The sequence below is a fragment of the Cetorhinus maximus genome, unplaced genomic scaffold (genome assembly GCF_964194155.1).
Source record: "Cetorhinus maximus unplaced genomic scaffold, sCetMax3.hap1.1 HAP1_SCAFFOLD_540, whole genome shotgun sequence".
In the NCBI taxonomy this organism is placed as follows: Eukaryota; Metazoa; Chordata; class Chondrichthyes; order Lamniformes; family Cetorhinidae; genus Cetorhinus; species Cetorhinus maximus.
The window spans coordinates 91480-113323 of record NW_027596482.1 but is presented as its reverse complement, the minus strand read 5'-3'; the positions used below and the strand labels follow the sequence as shown (position 1 = coordinate 113323).

At 53.0% G+C, this 21844-nt stretch overlaps 6 pseudogenes; all 6 read right to left on the bottom strand.

Annotated features, from left to right (window-relative positions):
* Positions 1-864: 864 nt before the first annotated feature.
* Positions 865-1042, bottom strand: LOC144674031 (U2 spliceosomal RNA; annotated as a pseudogene).
* A 3347-nt stretch (positions 1043-4389) lies between these two features.
* Positions 4390-4564, bottom strand: LOC144674042 (U2 spliceosomal RNA; annotated as a pseudogene).
* A 3354-nt stretch (positions 4565-7918) lies between these two features.
* LOC144674047 (U2 spliceosomal RNA) lies at positions 7919-8092 on the bottom strand (annotated as a pseudogene).
* Positions 8093-11448: 3356 nt separating this feature from the next.
* LOC144674026 (U2 spliceosomal RNA) lies at positions 11449-11627 on the bottom strand (annotated as a pseudogene).
* Positions 11628-14979: 3352 nt separating this feature from the next.
* LOC144674046 (U2 spliceosomal RNA) lies at positions 14980-15153 on the bottom strand (annotated as a pseudogene).
* A 3356-nt stretch (positions 15154-18509) lies between these two features.
* On the bottom strand, positions 18510-18688 carry LOC144674025 (U2 spliceosomal RNA; annotated as a pseudogene).
* Positions 18689-21844: the final 3156 nt, after the last annotated feature.

The following is a 21844-nucleotide window of genomic DNA, read 5'->3' as shown; positions in this document are numbered from 1 at the left end:
CTCTGTGTACCTTTTGGAAGAAGAAACGTGAGCACGTCTCATCCTGCTCCATGGAGCGGACTCTGGAACGGAAGATGATCTTGGAGGCCTCCGAGGCAAAGTGCGAGGCTTGCTGGCCCTTCACCTCTTGGAGCTCCTCCTTGACATCGACCCCCATCGACTGCAGCCGCAGCAGATTCTGCATCTTTATCTGGAGTCGGGACATTTCCCTCTGTTCCTTTCTAGCTTTCTGGGTGCCTTCGAGGATGAAAAACCTCTTGATGCTTCCCTTGATCGCTTCCCACCAGTGTGTCAGGGACTCAAAGAGGGGTTTCACGGTTCTCCAACCTTTGTAATCCCTCTTGAGCTCCTCAATGTTCTCTGGGGTCAGCAGTTGCACATTTAGCTTCCATGCCCCCCTGCCCACCCTCAGGTCCTTCTCCAAGTGGCAGTCCGCCAGTAGGAGGCAGTGGTCAGAGAAGAACACCGGCTTGACCTCGGTGGATCTGACTGTGAATGCACGGGACACAAACAGGAAGTCTATCCTGGAACGAATGGACCCGTCTGGCCGCGACCAGGTGTATCTACGCTGCGCTCCGTCTGCAGGGTTGCTGAAGACGTCGTGCAGCTTGGCATCCTTAACTGTTTCCATCAGGGATCTGGACGTAGCGTCCAATCTGCTGCCGGCCCTGCCGGCGAGTGTTGGGTGAGAGTGCGTGTTTTTTGTGTGTAGCTGCTGCGGGTGAGTGAGTGAGAGAGAGAGAGAGAGAGAGAGAGAGAGAGAAAGAAAGAAAGTTGGATTTTGGAACATGTACATGTTGAGAAGTAAAGAAAGCAGATGTTTGTAAGAAAACTATTTTTAGCATTGAAAATCCCCTGGAAAGGGGAGGGTGCACCGTTCCCAGAGATACTGCAATACCGGGTCGATGCGTGGAGTGGACGGAGCAAGCCCCTATTCCATCTCCCTGCTCCAAAAATCAATTTAATATATGGTCCCCAGATAAGGGACGTATCAGATATTAAACTGATAAGAACAGATTTTTTTTTTTTTTTGTAAAAATATACTTTATTCATAAAATATCTTCAATCACATTCCAAACCATTTCAAAAACAACATTACAAGGGTACAATCCAGGTTAAACTTTTACAAAATGTATCACCAGGTGCATCAGTACAAACAATATTACAGTCATTTACAGCCTTTCATTTTGATCTGTACAGCCCGAGGGGCTCTAAACAGTTCCCAGTCTCTCGGTGCGCTGTGGTAGAAAGGTCTTAGACAGCGACCCTTCCCCATTGCGCCTTTGCGGCAGCTGCCCCAAGCTTTAGTGCGTCCCTCAGCACGTAGTCCTGGACTTTGGATTGTGCCAGTCCGCAACAATCGGTCGGGGACAACTCTTTGTGCTGGAAGACCAACAAGTTTCGGGCAGACCAAAGCGCCTCTTTCACCGAGTTGATGATCCTCCAGCTGCAGTCGATGTTTGTCTCGGTGTGTGTCCCTGGGAACAGCCCGTAGAGCACAGAGTCCTGTCTCACAGAACTGCTCGGGATGAACCTCGACAGCAACCACTGCATCTCTCTCCAGACTTTCTTTGCAAAGGCACAATCCACAAGGAGGTGGACAACGGTCTCTTCCCCACCACAGCCACCTCGAGGGCAACGTGCAGAGGGGGTGAGCTTCCTGGCGTGTAGGAAGGATCTGACGGGGAGGGCCTTTCTCACCACCAGCCAAGCTACGTCTTGGTGCTTGTTGGAAAGTTCTGGCGATGAGGCATTCTGCCAAATGACTTTGACAGTCTGCTCGGGGAACCATCCCACAGGGTCCACCCTCTCCTTATCCCTCAGGGCCTCTAGGACGTTACGTGCTGACCACTGCCTGATGGACTTGTGGTCAAAGGTGTTTTTCTGCATCAATTTTTCCACCAGGGACAGGTGGTACGGCGCGGTCCAATTACTTGGAGCGTTCCGCGGCAGCGTGGCCAGACCCATCCTTCGCAACACCGGGGACAGGTAGAACCTCAGCACGTAGTGACACTTGGTGTTTGCGTACTGAGGGTCTACGCACCGCTTGATGCAGCCGCACACAAAGGTGGCCATCAGTATGAGGGCGATGTTGGGCACGTTTTTTCCCCCTTTATCTAGAGGCTTGTACATCGCGTCCCTGCGGACACGATCCATTTTCGACCTCCAGATAAAGCGGAAGATGGCTCGAGTTATCGCCGTCGCGCAGGAGTCTGGAATGGGCCAGACCTGCGCCACGTACAGCAACAGCGAGAGTACCTCACACCTGATGACCAGGTTCTTACCCGCAACGGAGAGGGAGCGTCGATCCCACATGCCCAGTTTCCTCTTCACCATAGCCACTCGCTCCTTCCAGTTTCTAACGCATGCCCCGGTCCCTCCGAACCATATCCCCAGCACCTTCAGGCCGTCAGCCCTGACAGTGAAGGGGACAAAGGATCGGTCAGCCCAGTTCCCAAAGAACATGGCCTCGCTCTTCCCACGATTTACCTTGGCTCCCGAGGCCAGTTCGAACTGGTCGCAGATGTGCATCAGTCTGCGCACCGACAGCGGATCCGAGCAGAAGACGGCGACGTCGTCCATGTACAGGGAGGCTTTTACCTGAGTGCCTCCACTGCCTGGGATCGTCACTCCTCTTATGCCCGGATCCTTCCTGATGGACTCGGCAAAGGGTTCTATGCAACACACGAAAAGGACAGGCGAGAGAGGACAGCCCTGCCTGACTCCAGATTTGATCGGGAAGCTATCTGTTTCCCACCCAATGATTGACACTGCGCTACTGATGTTAGTGTAGAGCAGTTGGATCCAATTTCGAATTCCCTCCCCAAAGCCCATTTTGGAGAGCACATCCCCCATGTAGGTGTGCGATATTCTGTCAAAGGCCTTCTCCTGATCCAAGCTGATGAGGCAGGTATCCACACCCCTGTCCTGTACATAGGCAATCGTATCCCTGAGCAGCGCCAGGCTGTCAGAGATCTTCCTGCCTGGCACAGAGCAGGTCTGGTCAGGGTGAATCACCAATTCCAGAGCGGATTTGACCCGGTTGGCGATGACCTTGGACAGAATCTTATAGTCCACATTCAACAGTGAAATGGGTCGCCAATTTCTAATTTCCTCCCTTTCCCCCTTGTGCTTGTAGATGAGGGTGATGATGCCTTTCCTCATGGATTCTGACATACTACCGGCCAGGAGCATACTCTCGTACACTCCTAGCAGGTCTGGCCCGATCAAGTCCCACAGAGCCCAATACAACTCCGCCGGCAAGCCGTCGCTTCCGGGGGTTTTACTCTTCTCGAAGGACTCGAGGGCCTTAGTCAGTTCGTCAGGAGTTAGCGGTTTGTCCAGGCTCTCCCGCGTACTGTGGTCTAAGACCTCCGTGATAGAGGACAGGAAGGACTGGGAGGCCGTGCTGTCCGTGGGCTTCACGTCATACAATCCGGCATAAAAGGATTTGCTGATCCTCAGAATGTCGGACCGTGATGACTTTACTGAGCCGTCTTCTTCCTTCAGGCTGCTGATCACAGAGCGCTCTCTGTGTACCTTTTGGAAGAAGAAACGTGAGCACGTCTCATCCTGCTCTACGGAGCGGACTCTGGAACGGAAGATGATCTTGGAGGCCTCCGAGGCAAAGTGCGAGGCTTGCTGGCCCTTCACCTCTTGGAGCTCCTCCTTGACATCGACCCCCATCGACTGCAGCCGCAGCAGATTCTGCATCTTTTTCTGGAGTCGGGACATTTCCCTCTGTTCCTTTCTAGCTTTCTGGGTGCCTTTGAGGATGAAAAACCTCTTGATGTTTCCCTTGATCGCTTCCCACCAGTGTGTCAGGGACTCAAAGAGGGGTTTCACGGTTCTCCAACCTTTGTAATCCCTCTTGAGCTCCTCAATGTTCTCTGGGGTCAGCAGTTGCACATTTAGCTTCCATTCCCCCTGCCCACCCTCAGGTCCTTCTCCAAGTGGCAGTCCGCCAGTAGGAGGCAGTGGTCAGAGAAGAACACCGGCTTGACCTCGGTGGATCTGACTGTGAATGCACGGGACACAAACAGGAAGTCTATCCTGGAACGAATGGACCCGTCTGGCCGCGACCAGGTGTATCTACGCTGCGCTCCGTCTGCAGGGTTGCTGAAGACGTCGTGCAGCTTGGCATCCTTAACTGTTTCCATCAGGGATCTGGACGTAGCGTCCAATCTGCTGCCGGCCCTGCCGGCGAGTGTTGGGTGAGAGTGCGTGTTTTTTGTGTGTAGCTGCTGCGGGTGAGTGAGTGAGAGAGAGAGAGAGAGAGAGAGAGAGAAAGAAAGAAAGTTGGATTTTGGAACATGTACATGTTGAGAAGTAAAGAAAGCAGATGTTTGTAAGAAAACTATTTTTAGCATTGAAAATCCCCTGGAAAGGGGAGGGTGCACCGTTCCCAGAGATACTGCAATACCGGGTCGATGCGTGGAGTGGACGGAGCAAGCCCCTATTCCATCTCCCTGCTCCAAAAATCAATTTAATATATGGTCCCCAGATAAGGGACGTATCAGATATTAAACTGATAAGAACAGGTTGTTTTTTTTTGTAAAAATATACTTTATTCATAAAATATCTTCAATCACATTCAAAACCATTTCAAAAACAACATTACAAGGGTACAATCCAGGTTAAACTTTTACAAAATGTATCACCAGGTGCATCAGTACAAACAATATTACAATCATTTACAGCCTTTCATTTTGATCTGTACAGCCCGAGGGGCTCTAAACAGTTCCCAGTCTCTCGGTGCGCTGTGGTAGAAAGGACTTAGACAGCGACCCTTCCCCATTGCGCCTTTGCGGCAGCTGCCCCAAGCTTTAGTGCGTCCCTCAGCACGTAGTCCTGGACTTTGGATTGTGCCAGTCCGCAACAATCGGTCGGGGACAACTCTTTGTGCTGGAAGACCAACAAGTTTCGGGCAGACCAAAGCGCCTCGTTCACCGAGTTGATGATCCTCCAGCTGCAGTTGATGTTTGTCTCGGTGTGTGTCCCTGGGAACAGCCCGTAGAGCACAGAGTCCTGTGTCACAGAACTGCTCGGGATGAACCTCGACAGCAACCACTGCATCTCTCTCCAGACTTTCTTTGCAAAGGCACAATCCACAAGGAGGTGGACAACGGTCTCTTCCCCACCACAGCCACCTCGAGGGCAACGTGCAGAGGGGGTGAGCTTCCTGGCGTGTAGGAAGGATCTGACGGGGAGGGCCTTTCTCACCACCAGCCAAGCTACGTCTTGGTGCTTGTTGGAAAGTTCTGGCGATGAGGCATTCTGCCAAATGACTTTGACAGTCTGCTCGGGGAACCATCCCACAGGGTCCACCCTCTCCTTATCCCTCAGGGCCTCTAGGACGTTACGTGCTGACCACTGCCTGATGGACTTGTGGTCAAAGGTGTTTTTCTGCATCAATTTTTCCACCAGGGACAGGTGGTACGGCACGGTCCAACTACTTGGGGCGTTCCGCGGCAGCGTGGCCAGACCCATCCTTCGCAACACCGGGGACAGGTAGAACCTCAGCACGTAGTGACACTTGGTGTTTGCGTACTGAGGGTCTACGCACCGCTTGATGCAGCCGCACACAAAGGTGGCCATCAGTATGAGGGCGATGTTGGGCACGTTTTTTCCCCCTTTATCTAGAGGCTTGTACATCGCGTCCCTGCGGACCCGATCCATTTTCGACCTCCAGATAAAGCGGAAGATGGCTCGAGTTATCGCCGTCGCGCAGGAGTCTGGAATGGGCCAGACCTGCGCCACGTACAGCAACAGCGAGAGTACCTCACACCTGATGACCAGGTTCTTACCCGCAATGGAGAGGGAGCTTCGATCCCACATGCCCAGTTTCCTCTTCACCATAGCCACTCGCTCCTTCCAGTTTCTAACGCATGCCCCGGTCCCTCCGAACCATATCACCAGCACCTTCAGGCCGTCAGCCCTGACAGTGAAGGGGACAAAGGATCGGTCAGCCCAGTTCCCAAAGAACATGGCCTCGCTCTTCCCACGATTTACCTTGGCTCCCGAGGCCAGTTCGAACTGGTCGCAGATGTGCATCAGTCTGCGCACCGACAGCGGATCCGAGCAGAAGACGGCGACGTCGTCCATGTACAGGGAGGCTTTTACCTGAGTGCCTCCACTGCCTGGGATCGTCACTCCTCTTATGCCCGGGTCGTTCCTGATGGACTCGGCAAAGGGTTCTATGCAACACACGAAAAGGACAGGCGAGAGAGGACAGCCCTGCCTGACTCCAGATTTAATCGGAAAGCTATCTGTTTCCCACCCATTGATTGAGACTGCGCTACTGATGTTAGTGTAGAGCAGTTGGATCCAATTTCGAATTCCCTCCCCAAACCCCATTTTGGAGAGCACATCCCCCATGTAGGTGTGCGATATTCTGTCAAAGGCCTTCTCCTGATCCAAGCTGATGAGGCAGGTATCCACACCCCTGTCCTGTACATAGGCAATCGTATCCCTGAGCAGCGCCAGGCTGTCAGAGATCTTCCTGCCTGGCACAGAGCAGGTCTGGTCAGGGTGAATCACCAATTCCAGAGCGGATTTGACCCGGTTGGCGATGACCTTGGACAGAATCTTATAGTCCACATTCAACAGTGAAATGGGTCGCCAATTTCTAATTTCCTCCCTTTCCCCCTTGTGCTTGTAGATGAGGGTGATGATGCCTTTCCTCATGGATTCTGACATACTACCGGCCAGGAGCATACTCTCGTACACTCCTAGCAGGTCTGGCCCGATCAAGTCCCACAGAGCCCAATACAACTCCGCCGGCAAGCCGTCGCTTCCGGGGGTTTTACTCTTCTCGAAGGACTCGAGGGCCTTAGTCAGTTCGTCAGGAGTTAGCGGTTTGTCCAGGCTCTCCCGCGTACTGTGGTCTAAGACCTCCGTGATAGAGGACAGGAAGGACTGGGAGGCCGTGCTGTCCGTGGGCTTCACGTCATACAATCCGGCATAAAAGGATTTGCTGATCCTCAGAATGTCGGACCGTGATGACTTTACTGAGCCGTCTTCTTCCTTCAGGCTGCTGATCACAGAGCGCTCTCTGTGTACCTTTTGGAAGAAGAAACGTGAGCACGTCTCATCCTGCTCCACGGAGCGGACTCTGGAACGGAAGATGATCTTGGAGGCCTCCGAGGCAAAGTGCGAGGCTTGCTGGCCCTTCACCTCTTGGAGCTCCTCCTTGACATCGACCCCCATCGACTGCAGCCGCAGCAGATTCTGCATCTTTTTCTGGAGTCGGGACATTTCCCTCTGTTCCTTTCTAGCTTTCTGGGTGCCTTTGAGGATGAAAAACCTCTTGATGTTTCCCTTGATCGCTTCCCACCAGTGTGTCAGGGACTCAAAGAGGGGTTTCACGGTTCTCCAACCTTTGTAATCCCTCTTGAGCTCCTCAATGTTCTCTGGGGTCAGCAGTTGCACATTTAGCTTCCATGCCCCCCTGCCCACCCTCAGGTCCTTCTCCAAGTGGCAGTCCGCCAGTAGGAGGCAGTGGTCAGAGAAGAACACCGGCTTGACCTCGGTGGATCTGACTGTGAATGCACGGGACACAAACAGGAAGTCTATCCTGGAACGAATGGACCCGTCTGGCCGCGACCAGGTGTATCTACGCTGCGCTCCGTCTGCAGGGTTGCTGAAGACGTCGTGCAGCTTGGCATCCTTAACTGTTTCCATCAGGGATCTGGACGTAGCGTCCAATCTGCTGCCGGCCCTGCCGGCGAGTGTTGGGTGAGAGTGCGTGTTTTTTGTGTGTAGCTGCTGCGGGTGAGTGAGTGAGAGAGAGAGAGAGAGAGAGAGAGAGAGAGAGAAAGAAAGAAAGTTGGATTTTGGAACATGTACATGTTGAGAAGTAAAGAAAGCAGATGTTTGTAAGAAAACTATTTTTAGCATTGAAAATCCCCTGGAAAGGGGAGGGTGCACCGTTCCCAGAGATACTGCAATACCGGGTCGATGCGTGGAGTGGACGGAGCAAGCCCCTATTCCATCTCCCTGCTCAAAAATCAATTTAATATATGGTCCCCAGATAAGGGACGTATCAGATATTAAACTGATAAGAACAGGTTGTTTTTTTTTGTAAAAATATACTTTATTCATAAAATATCTTCAATCACATTCCAAACCATTTCAAAAACAACATTACAAGGGTACAATCCAGGTTAAACTTTTACAAAATGTATCACCAGGTGCATCAGTACAAACAATATTACAGTCATTTACAGCCTTTCATTTTGATCTGTACAGCCCGAGGGGCTCTAAACAGTTCCCAGTCTCTCGGTGCGCTGTGGTAGAAAGGTCTTAGACAGCGACCCTTCCCCATTGCGCCTTTGCGGCAGCTGCCCCAAGCTTTAGTGCGTCCCTCAGCACGTAGTCCTGGACTTTGGATTGTGCCAGTCCGCAACAATCGGTCGGGGACAACTCTTTGTGCTGGAAGACCAACAAGTTTCGGGCAGACCAAAGCGCCTCTTTCACCGAGTTGATGATCCTCCAGCTGCAGTCGATGTTTGTCTCGGTGTGTGTCCCTGGGAACAGCCCGTAGAGCACAGAGTCCTGTCTCACAGAACTGCTCGGGATGAACCTCGACAGCAACCACTGCATCTCTCTCCAGACTTTCTTTGCAAAGGCACAATCCACAAGGAGGTGGACAACGGTCTCTTCCCCACCACAGCCACCTCGAGGGCAACGTGCAGAGGGGGTGAGCTTCCTGGCGTGTAGGAAGGATCTGACGGGGAGGGCCTTTCTCACCACCAGCCAAGCTACGTCTTGGTGCTTGTTGGAAAGTTCTGGCGATGAGGCATTCTGCCAAATGACTTTGACAGTCTGCTCGGGGAACCATCCCACAGGGTCCACCCTCTCCTTATCCCTCAGGGCCTCTAGGACGTTACGTGCTGACCACTGCCTGATGGACTTGTGGTCAAAGGTGTTTTTCTGCATCAATTTTTCCACCAGGGACAGGTGGTACGGCGCGGTCCAACTACTTGGAGCGTTCCGCGGCAGCGTGGCCAGACCCATCCTTCGCAACACCGGGGACAGGTAGAACCTCAGCACGTAGTGACACTTGGTGTTTGCGTACTGAGGGTCTACGCACCGCTTGATGCAGCCGCACACAAAGGTGGCCATCAGTATGAGGGCGATGTTGGGCACGTTTTTTCCCCCTTTATCTAGAGGCTTGTACATCGCGTCCCTGCGGACACGATCCATTTTCGACCTCCAGATAAAGCGGAAGATGGCTCGAGTTATCGCCGTCGCGCAGGAGTCTGGAATGGGCCAGACCTGCGCCACGTACAGCAACAGCGAGAGTACCTCACACCTGATGACCAGGTTCTTACCCGCAACGGAGAGGGAGCTTCGATCCCACATGCCCAGTTTCCTCTTCACCATAGCCACTCGCTCCTTCCAGTTTCTAACGCATGCCCCGGTCCCTCCGAACCATATCCCCAGCACCTTCAGGCCGTCAGCCCTGACAGTGAAGGGGACAAAGGATCGGTCAGCCCAGTTCCCAAAGAACATGGCCTCGCTCTTCCCACGATTTACCTTGGCTCCCGAGGCCAGTTCGAACTGGTCGCAGATGTGCATCAGTCTGCGCACCGACAGCGGATCCGAGCAGAAGACGGCGACGTCGTCCATGTACAGGGAGGCTTTTACCTGAGTGCCTCCACTGCCTGGGATCGTCACTCCTCTTATGCCCGGATCCTTCCTGATGGACTCGGCAAAGGGTTCTATGCAACACACGAAAAGGACAGGCGAGAGAGGGCAGCCCTGCCTGACTCCAGATTTAATCGGAAAGCTATCCGTTTCCCACCCATTGATTGAGACTGCGCTACTGATGTTAGTGTAGAGCAGTTGGATCCAATTTCGAATTCCCTCCCCAAACCCCATTTTGGAGCGCACATCCCCCATGTAGGTGTGCGATATTCTGTCAAAGGCCTTCTCCTGATCCAAGCTGATGAGGCAGGTATCCACCCCCCTGTCCTGTACATAGGCAATCATATCCCTGAGCAGCGCCAGGCTGTCAGAGATCTTCCTGCCTGGCACAGAGCAGGTCTGGTCAGGGTGAATCACCAATTCCAGAGCGGATTTGACCCGGTTGGCGATGATCTTGGACAGAATCTTATAGTCCACATTCAACAGTGAAATGGGTCGCCAATTTCTAATTTCCTCCCTTTCCCCCTTGTGCTTGTAGATGAGGGTGATGATGCCTTTCCTCATGGATTCTGACATACTACCGGCCAGGAGCATACTCTCGTACACTCCTAGCAGGTCTGGGCCGATCAAGTCCCACAGAGCCGAATACAACTCCGTCGGCAAGCCGTCGCTTCCGGGGGTTTTACTCTTCTCCAAGGACTCGAGGGCCTTAGTCAGTTCTTCAGGAGTTAGCGGTTTGTCCAGGCTCTCCCGCGTACTGTGGTCTAAGACCTCCGTGATAGAGGACAGGAAGGACTGGGAGGCCGTGCTGTCCGTGGGCTTCACGTCATACAATCCGGCATAAAAGGATTTGCTGATCCTCAGAATGTCGGACCGTGATGACTTTACTGAGCCGTCTTCTTCCTTCAGGCTGCTGATCACAGAGCGCTCTCTGTGTACCTTTTGGAAGAAGAAACGTGAGCACGTCTCATCCTGCTCCATGGAGCGGACTCTGGAACGGAAGATGATCTTGGAGGCCTCCGAGGCAAAGTGCGAGGCTTGCTGGCCCTTCACCTCTTGGAGCTCCTCCTTGACATCGACCCCCATCGACTGCAGCCGCAGCAGATTCTGCATCTTTTTCTGGAGTCGGGACATTTCCCTCTGTTCCTTTCTAGCTTTCTGGGTGCCTTTGAGGATGAAAAACCTCTTGATGCTTCCCTTGATCGCTTCCCACCAGTGTGTCAGGGACTCAAAGAGGGGTTTCACGGTTCTCCAACCTTTGTAATCCCTCTTGAGCTCCTCAATGTTCTCTGGGGTCAGCAGTTGCACATTTAGCTTCCATGCCCCCCTGCCCACCCTCAGGTCCTTCTCCAAGTGGCAGTCCGCCAGTAGGAGGCAGTGGTCAGAGAAGAACACCGGCTTGACCTCGGTGGATCTGACTGTGAATGCACGGGACACAAACAGGAAGTCTATCCTGGAACGAATGGACCCGTCTGGCCGCGACCAGGTGTATCTACGCTGCGCTCCGTCTGCAGGGTTGCTGAAGACGTCGTGCAGCTTGGCATCCTTAACTGTTTCCATCAGGGATCTGGACGTAGCGTCCAATCTGCTGCCGGCCCTGCCAGCGAGTGTTGGGTGAGAGTGCGTGTTTTTTGTGTGTAGCTGCTGCGGGTGAGTGAGTGAGTGAGAGAGAGAGAGAGAGAGAGAGAGAGAGAGAAAGAAAGAAAGTTGGATTTTGGAACATGTACATGTTGAGAAGTAAAGAAAGCAGATGTTTGTAAGAAAACTATTTTTAGCATTGAAAATCCCCTGGAAAGGGGAGGGTGCACCGTTCCCAGAGATACTGCAATACCGGGTCGATGCGTGGAGTGGACGGAGCAAGCCCCTATTCCATCTCCCTGCTCCAAAAATCAATTTAATATATGGTCCCCAGATAAGGGACGTATCAGATATTAAACTGATAAGAACAGATTTTTTTTTTTTTTTTGTAAAAATATACTTTATTCATAAAATATCTTCAATCACATTCAAAACCATTTCAAAAACAACATTACAAGGGTACAATCCAGGTTAAACTTTTACAAAATGTATCACCAGGTGCATCAGTACAAACAATATTACACTCATTTACAGCCTTTCATTTTGATCTGTACAGCCCGAGGGGCTCTAAACAGTTCCCAGTCTCTCGGTGCGCTGTGGTAGAAAGGTCTTAGACAGCGACCCTTCCCCATTGCGCCTTTGCGGCAGCTGCCCCAAGCTTTAGTGCGTCCCTCAGCACGTAGTCCTGGACTTTGGATTGTGCCAGTCCGCAACAATCGGTCGGGGACAACTCTTTGTGCTGGAAGACCAACAAGTTTCGGGCAGACCAAAGCGCCTCTTTCACTGAGTTGATGATCCTCCAGCTGCAGTTGATGTTTGTCTCGGTGTGTGTACCTGGGAACAGCCCGTAGAGCACAGAGTCCTGTCTCACAGAGCTGCTCGGGATGAACCTCGACAGCAACCACTGCATCTCTCTCCAGACTTTCTTTGCAAAGGCACAATCCACAAGGAGGTGAACAACGGTCTCTTCCCCACCACAGCCACCTCGAGGGCAACGTGCACAGGGGGTGAGCTTCCTGGCGTGTAGGAAGGATCTGACGGGGAGGGCCTTTCTCACCACCAGCCAAGCTACGTCTTGGTGCTTGTTGGAAAGTTCTGGCGATGAGGCATTCTGCCAAATGACTTTGACAGTCTGCTCGGGGAACCATCCCACAGGGTCCACCCTCTCCTTATCCCTCAGGGCCTCTAGGACGTTACGTGCTGACCACTGCCTGATGGACTTGTGGTCAAAGGTGTTTTTCTGCATCAATTTTTCCACCAGGGACAGGTGGTACGGCACGGTCCAACTACTTGGAGCGTTCCGCGGCAGCGTGGCCAGACCCATCCTTCGCAACACCGGGGACAGGTAGAACCTCAGCACGTAGTGACACTTGGTGTTTGCGTACTGAGGGTCTACGCACCGCTTGATGCAGCCGCACACAAAGGTGGCCATCAGGATGAGGGCGATGTTGGGCACGTTTTTTCCCAATTTATCTAGAGGCTTGTACATCGCGTCCCTGCGGACACGATCCATTTTCGACCTCCAGATAAAGCGGAAGATGGCTCGAGTGATCGCCGTCGCGCAGGAGTCTGGAATGGGCCAGACCTGCGCCACGTACAGCAACAGCGAGAGTACCTCACACCTGATGACCAGGTTCTTACCCGCAATGGAGAGGGAGCGTCGCTCCCACATGCCCAGTTTCCTCTTCACCATAGCCACTCGCTCCTTCCAGTTTCTAACGCATGCCCCGGTCCCTCCGAACCATATCCCCAGCACCCGCAGGCCGTCAGCCCTGACAGTGAAGGGGACAAAGGATCGGTCAGCCCAGTTCCCAAAGAACATGGCCTCGCTCTTCCCACGATTTACCTGGGCTCCCGAGGCCAGTTCGAACTGGTCGCAGATGTGCATCAGTCTGCGCACCGACAGCGGATCCGAGCAGAAGACGGCGACGTCGTCCATGTACAGGGAGGCTTTTACCTGAGTGCCTCCACTGCCTGGGATCGTCACTCCTCTTATGCCCGGATCCTTCCTGATGGACTCGGCAAAGGGTTCTATGCAACACACGAAAAGGACAGGCGAGAGAGGACAGCCCTGCCTGACTCCAGATTTAATCGGAAAGCTATCTGTTTCCCACCCAATGATTGACACTGCGCTACTGATGTTAGTGTAGAGCAGTTGGATCCAATTTCGAATTCCCTCCCCAAAGCCCATTTTGGAGAGCACATCCCCCATGTAGGTGTGCGATATTCTGTCAAAGGCCTTCTCCTGATCCAAGCTGATGAGGCAGGTATCCACACCCCTGTCCTGTACATAGGCAATCGTATCCCTGAGCAGCGCCAGGCTGTCAGAGATCTTCCTGCCTAGCACAGAGCAGGTCTGGTCAGGGTGAATCACCAATTCCAGAGCGGATTTGACCCGGTTGGCGATGACCTTGGACAGAATCTTATAGTCCGCATTCAACAGTGAAATGGGTCGCCAATTTCTAATTTCCTCCCTTTCCCCCTTGTGCTTGTAGATGAGGGTGATGATGCCTTTCCTCATGGATTCTGACATACTACCGGCCAGGAGCATACTCTCGTACACTCCTAGCAGGTCTGGCCCGATCAAGTCCCACAGAGCCCAATACAACTCCGCCGGCAAGCCGTCGCTTCCGGAGGTTTTACTCTTCTCGAAGGACTCGAGGGCCTTAGTCAGTTCGTCAGGAGTTAGCGGTTTGTCCAGGCTCTCCCGCGTACTGTGGTCTAAGACCTCCGTGATAGAGGACAGGAAGGACTGGGAGGCCGTGCTGTCCGTGGGCTTCACGTCATACAGTCCGGCATAAAAGGATTTGCTGATCCTCAGAATGTCGGACCGTGATGACTTTACTGAGCCGTCTTCTTCCTTCAGGCTGCTGATCACAGAGCGCTCTCTGTGTACCTTTTGGAAGAAGAAACGTGAGCACGTCTCATCCTGCTCCACGGAGCGGACTCTGGAACGGAAGATGATCTTGGAGGCCTCCGAGGCAAAGTGCGAGGCTTGCTGGCCCTTCACCTCTTGGAGCTCCTCCTTGACATCGACCCCCATCGACTGCAGCCGCAGCAGATTCTGCATCTTTTTCTGGAGTCGGGACATTTCCCTCTGTTCCTTTCTAGCTTTCTGGGTGCCTTTGAGGATGAAAAACCTCTTGATGTTTCCCTTGATCGCTTCCCACCAGTGTGTCAGGGACTCAAAGAGGGGTTTCACGGTTCTCCAACCTTTGTAATCCCTCTTGAGCTCCTCAATGTTCTCTGGGGTCAGCAGTTGCACATTTAGCTTCCATGCCCCCCTGCCCACCCTCAGGTCCTTCTCCAAGTGGCAGTCCGCCAGTAGGAGGCAGTGGTCAGAGAAGAACACCGGCTTGACCTCGGTGGATCTGACTGTGAATGCACGGGACACAAACAGGAAGTCTATCCTGGAACGAATGGACCCGTCTGGCCGCGACCAGGTGTATCTACGCTGCGCTCCGTCTGCAGGGTTGCTGAAGACGTCGTGCAGCTTGGCATCCTTAACTGTTTCCATCAGGGATCTGGACGTAGCGTCCAATCTGCTGCCGGCCCTGCCGGCGAGTGTTGGGTGAGAGTGCGTGTTTTTTGTGTGTAGCTGCTGCGGGTGAGTGAGTGAGAGAGAGAGAGAGAGAGAGAGAGAGAGAGAAAGAAAGAAAGTTGGATTTTGGAACATGTACATGTTGAGAAGTAAAGAAAGCAGATGTTTGTAAGAAAACTATTTTTAGCATTGAAAATCCCCTGGAAAGGGGAGGGTGCACCGTTCCCAGAGATACTGCAATACCGGGTCGATGCGTGGAGTGGACGGAGCAAGCCCCTATTCCATCTCCCTGCTCAAAAATCAATTTAATATATGGTCCCCAGATAAGGGACGTATCAGATATTAAACTGATAAGAACAGGTTGTTTTTTTTTGTAAAAATATACTTTATTCATAAAATATCTTCAATCACATTCCAAACCATTTCAAAAACAACATTACAAGGGTACAATCCAGGTTAAACTTTTACAAAATGTATCACCAGGTGCATCAGTACAAACAATATTACAGTCATTTACAGCCTTTCATTTTGATCTGTACAGCCCGAGGGGCTCTAAACAGTTCCCAGTCTCTCGGTGCGCTGTGGTAGAAAGGTCTTAGACAGCGACCCTTCCCCATTGCGCCTTTGCGGCAGCTGCCCCAAGCTTTAGTGCGTCCCTCAGCACGTAGTCCTGGACTTTGGATTGTGCCAGTCCGCAACAATCGGTCGGGGACAACTCTTTGTGCTGGAAGACCAACAAGTTTCGGGCAGACCAAAGCGCCTCTTTCACCGAGTTGATGATCCTCCAGCTGCAGTCGATGTTTGTCTCGGTGTGTGTCCCTGGGAACAGCCCGTAGAGCACAGAGTCCTGTCTCACAGAACTGCTCGGGATGAACCTCGACAGCAACCACTGCATCTCTCTCCAGACTTTCTTTGCAAAGGCACAATCCACAAGGAGGTGGACAACGGTCTCTTCCCCACCACAGCCACCTCGAGGGCAACGTGCAGAGGGGGTGAGCTTCCTGGCGTGTAGGAAGGATCTGACGGGGAGGGCCTTTCTCACCACCAGCCAAGCTACGTCTTGGTGCTTGTTGGAAAGTTCTGGCGATGAGGCATTCTGCCAAATGACTTTGACAGTCTGCTCGGGGAACCATCCCACAGGGTCCACCCTCTCCTTATCCCTCAGGGCCTCTAGGACGTTACGTGCTGACCACTGCCTGATGGACTTGTGGTCAAAGGTGTTTTTCTGCATCAATTTTTCCACCAGGGACAGGTGGTACGGCGCGGTCCAACTACTTGGAGCGTTCCGCGGCAGCGTGGCCAGACCCATCCTTCGCAACACCGGGGACAGGTAGAACCTCAGCACGTAGTGACACTTGGTGTTTGCGTACTGAGGGTCTACGCACCGCTTGATGCAGCCGCACACAAAGGTGGCCATCAGTATGAGGGCGATGTTGGGCACGTTTTTTCCCCCTTTATCTAGAGGCTTGTACATCGCGTCCCTGCGGACACGATCCATTTTCGACCTCCAGATAAAGCGGAAGATGGCTCGAGTTATCGCCGTCGCGCAGGAGTCTGGAATGGGCCAGACCTGCGCCACGTACAGCAACAGCGAGAGTACCTCACACCTGATGACCAGGTTCTTACCCGCAACGGAGAGGGAGCGTCGATCCCACATGCCCAGTTTCCTCTTCACCATAGCCACTCGCTCCTTCCAGTTTCTAACGCATGCCCCGGTCCCTCCGAACCATATCCCCAGCACCTTCAGGCCGTCAGCCCTGACAGTGAAGGGGACAAAGGATCGGTCAGCCCAGTTCCCAAAGAACATGGCCTCGCTCTTCCCACGATTTACCTTGGCTCCCGAGGCCAGTTCGAACTGGTCGCAGATGTGCATCAGTCTGCGCACCGACAGCGGATCCGAGCAGAAGACGGCGACGTCGTCCATGTACAGGGAGGCTTTTACCTGAGTGCCTCCACTGCCTGGGATCGTCACTCCTCTTATGCCCGGATCCTTCCTGATGGACTCGGCAAAGGGTTCTATGCAACACACGAAAAGGACAGGCGAGAGAGGGCAGCCCTGCCTGACTCCAGATTTAATCGGAAAGCTATCCGTTTCCCACCCATTGATTGAGACTGCGCTACTGATGTTAGTGTAGAGCAGTTGGATCCAATTTCGAATTCCCTCCCCAAACCCCATTTTGGAGCGCACATCCCCCATGTAGGTGTGCGATATTCTGTCAAAGGCCTTCTCCTGATCCAAGCTGATGAGGCAGGTATCCACCCCCCTGTCCTGTACATAGGCAATCATATCCCTGAGCAGCGCCAGGCTGTCAGAGATCTTCCTGCCTGGCACAGAGCAGGTCTGGTCAGGGTGAATCACCAATTCCAGAGCGGATTTGACCCGGTTGGCGATGATCTTGGACAGAATCTTATAGTCCACATTCAACAGTGAAATGGGTCGCCAATTTCTAATTTCCTCCCTTTCCCCCTTGTGCTTGTAGATGAGGGTGATGATGCCTTTCCTCATGGATTCTGACATACTACCGGCCAGGAGCATACTCTCGTACACTCCTAGCAGGTCTGGGCCGATCAAGTCCCACAGAGCCGAATACAACTCCGTCGGCAAGCCGTCGCTTCCGGGGGTTTTACTCTTCTCCAAGGACTCGAGGGCCTTAGTCAGTTCTTCAGGAGTTAGCGGTTTGTCCAGGCTCTCCCGCGTACTGTGGTCTAAGACCTCCGTGATAGAGGACAGGAAGGACTGGGAGGCCGTGCTGTCCGTGGGCTTCACGTCATACAATCCGGCATAAAAGGATTTGCTGATCCTCAGAATGTCGGACCGTGATGACTTTACTGAGCCGTCTTCTTCCTTCAGGCTGCTGATCACAGAGCGCTCTCTGTGTACCTTTTGGAAGAAGAAACGTGAGCACGTCTCATCCTGCTCCATGGAGCGGACTCTGGAACGGAAGATGATCTTGGAGGCCTCCGAGGCAAAGTGCGAGGCTTGCTGGCCCTTCACCTCTTGGAGCTCCTCCTTGACATCGACCCCCATCGACTGCAGCCGCAGCAGATTCTGCATCTTTTTCTGGAGTCGGGACATTTCCCTCTGTTCCTTTCTAGCTTTCTGGGTGCCTTTGAGGATGAAAAACCTCTTGATGCTTCCCTTGATCGCTTCCCACCAGTGTGTCAGGGACTCAAAGAGGGGTTTCACGGTTCTCCAACCTTTGTAATCCCTCTTGAGCTCCTCAATGTTCTCTGGGGTCAGCAGTTGCACATTTAGCTTCCATGCCCCCCTGCCCACCCTCAGGTCCTTCTCCAAGTGGCAGTCCGCCAGTAGGAGGCAGTGGTCAGAGAAGAACACCGGCTTGACCTCGGTGGATCTGACTGTGAATGCACGGGACACAAACAGGAAGTCTATCCTGGAACGAATGGACCCGTCTGGCCGCGACCAGGTGTATCTACGCTGCGCTCCGTCTGCAGGGTTGCTGAAGACGTCGTGCAGCTTGGCATCCTTAACTGTTTCCATCAGGGATCTGGACGTAGCGTCCAATCTGCTGCCGGCCCTGCCAGCGAGTGTTGGGTGAGAGTGCGTGTTTTTTGTGTGTAGCTGCTGCGGGTGAGTGAGTGAGTGAGAGAGAGAGAGAGAGAGAGAGAGAGAGAGAAAGAAAGAAAGTTGGATTTTGGAACATGTACATGTTGAGAAGTAAAGAAAGCAGATGTTTGTAAGAAAACTATTTTTAGCATTGAAAATCCCCTGGAAAGGGGAGGGTGCACCGTTCCCAGAGATACTGCAATACCGGGTCGATGCGTGGAGTGGACGGAGCAAGCCCCTATTCCATCTCCCTGCTCCAAAAATCAATTTAATATATGGTCCCCAGATAAGGGACGTATCAGATATTAAACTGATAAGAACAGATTTTTTTTTTTTTTTTGTAAAAATATACTTTATTCATAAAATATCTTCAATCACATTCAAAACCATTTCAAAAACAACATTACAAGGGTACAATCCAGGTTAAACTTTTACAAAATGTATCACCAGGTGCATCAGTACAAACAATATTACACTCATTTACAGCCTTTCATTTTGATCTGTACAGCCCGAGGGGCTCTAAACAGTTCCCAGTCTCTCGGTGCGCTGTGGTAGAAAGGTCTTAGACAGCGACCCTTCCCCATTGCGCCTTTGCGGCAGCTGCCCCAAGCTTTAGTGCGTCCCTCAGCACGTAGTCCTGGACTTTGGATTGTGCCAGTCCGCAACAATCGGTCGGGGACAACTCTTTGTGCTGGAAGACCAACAAGTTTCGGGCAGACCAAAGCGCCTCTTTCACTGAGTTGATGATCCTCCAGCTGCAGTTGATGTTTGTCTCGGTGTGTGTACCTGGGAACAGCCCGTAGAGCACAGAGTCCTGTCTCACAGAGCTGCTCGGGATGAACCTCGACAGCAACCACTGCATCTCTCTCCAGACTTTCTTTGCAAAGGCACAATCCACAAGGAGGTGAACAACGGTCTCTTCCCCACCACAGCCACCTCGAGGGCAACGTGCACAGGGGGTGAGCTTCCTGGCGTGTAGGAAGGATCTGACGGGGAGGGCCTTTCTCACCACCAGCCAAGCTACGTCTTGGTGCTTGTTGGAAAGTTCTGGCGATGAGGCATTCTGCCAAATGACTTTGACAGTCTGCTCGGGGAACCATCCCACAGGGTCCACCCTCTCCTTATCCCTCAGGGCCTCTAGGACGTTACGTGCTGACCACTGCCTGATGGACTTGTGGTCAAAGGTGTTTTTCTGCATCAATTTTTCCACCAGGGACAGGTGGTACGGCACGGTCCAACTACTTGGAGCGTTCCGCGGCAGCGTGGCCAGACCCATCCTTCGCAACACCGGGGACAGGTAGAACCTCAGCACGTAGTGACACTTGGTGTTTGCGTACTGAGGGTCTACGCACCGCTTGATGCAGCCGCACACAAAGGTGGCCATCAGGATGAGGGCGATGTTGGGCACGTTTTTTCCCAATTTATCTAGAGGCTTGTACATCGCGTCCCTGCGGACACGATCCATTTTCGACCTCCAGATAAAGCGGAAGATGGCTCGAGTGATCGCCGTCGCGCAGGAGTCTGGAATGGGCCAGACCTGCGCCACGTACAGCAACAGCGAGAGTACCTCACACCTGATGACCAGGTTCTTACCCGCAATGGAGAGGGAGCGTCGCTCCCACATGCCCAGTTTCCTCTTCACCATAGCCACTCGCTCCTTCCAGTTTCTAACGCATGCCCCGGTCCCTCCGAACCATATCCCCAGCACCCGCAGGCCGTCAGCCCTGACAGTGAAGGGGACAAAGGATCGGTCAGCCCAGTTCCCAAAGAACATGGCCTCGCTCTTCCCACGATTTACCTGGGCTCCCGAGGCCAGTTCGAACTGGTCGCAGATGTGCATCAGTCTGCGCACCGACAGCGGATCCGAGCAGAAGACGGCGACGTCGTCCATGTACAGGGAGGCTTTTACCTGAGTGCCTCCACTGCCTGGGATCGTCACTCCTCTTATGCCCGGATCCTTCCTGATGGACTCGGCAAAGGGTTCTATGCAACACACGAAAAGGACAGGCGAGAGAGGACAGCCCTGCCTGACTCCAGATTTAATCGGAAAGCTATCTGTTTCCCACCCAATGATTGACACTGCGCTACTGATGTTAGTGTAGAGCAGTTGGATCCAATTTCGAATTCCCTCCCCAAAGCCCATTTTGGAGAGCACATCCCCCATGTAGGTGTGCGATATTCTGTCAAAGGCCTTCTCCTGATCCAAGCTGATGAGGCAGGTATCCACACCCCTGTCCTGTACATAGGCAATCGTATCCCTGAGCAGCGCCAGGCTGTCAGAGATCTTCCTGCCTGGCACAGAGCAGGTCTGGTCAGGGTGAATCACCAATTCCAGAGCGGATTTGACCCGGTTGGCGATGACCTTGGACAGAATCTTATAGTCCGCATTCAACAGTGAAATGGGTCGCCAATTTCTAATTTCCTCCCTTTCCCCCTTGTGCTTGTAGATGAGGGTGATGATGCCTTTCCTCATGGATTCTGACATACTACCGGCCAGGAGCATACTCTCGTACACTCCTAGCAGGTCTGGCCCGATCAAGTCCCACAGAGCCCAATACAACTCCGCCGGCAAGCCGTCGCTTCCGGAGGTTTTACTCTTCTCGAAGGACTCGAGGGCCTTAGTCAGTTCGTCAGGAGTTAGCGGTTTGTCCAGGCTCTCCCGCGTACTGTGGTCTAAGACCTCCGTGATAGAGGACAGGAAGGACTGGGAGGCCGTGCTGTCCGTGGGCTTCACGTCATACAGTCCGGCATAAAAGGATTTGCTGATCCTCAGAATGTCGGACCGTGATGACTTTACTGAGCCGTCTTCTTCCTTCAGGCTGCTGATCACAGAGCGCTCTCTGTGTACCTTTTGGAAGAAGAAACGTGAGCACGTCTCATCCTGCTCCACGGAGCGGACTCTGGAACGGAAGATGATCTTGGAGGCCTCCGAGGCAAAGTGCGAGGCTTGCTGGCCCTTCACCTCTTGGAGCTCCTCCTTGACATCGACCCCCATCGACTGCAGCCGCAGCAGATTCTGCATCTTTTTCTGGAGTCGGGACATTTCCCTCTGTTCCTTTCTAGCTTTCTGGGTGCCTTTGAGGATGAAAAACCTCTTGATGCTTCCCTTGATCGCTTCCCACCAGTGTGTCAGGGACTCAAAGAGGGGTTTCACGGTTCTCCAACCTTTGTAATCCCTCTTGAGCTCCTCAATGTTCTCTGGGGTCAGCAGTTGCACATTTAGCTTCCATGCCCCCCTGCCCACCCTCAGGTCTTCCTCCAAGTGGCAGTCCGCCAGTAGGAGGCAGTGGTCAGAGAAGAACACCGGCTTGACCTCGGTGGATCTGACTGTGAATGCACGGGACACAAACAGGAAGTCTATCCTGGAACGAATGGACCCGTCTGGCCGCGACCAGGTGTATCTACGCTGCGCTCCGTCTGCAGGGTTGCTGAAGACGTCGTGCAGCTTGGCATCCTTAACTGTTTCCATCAGGGATCTGGACGTAGCGTCCAATCTGCTGCCGGCC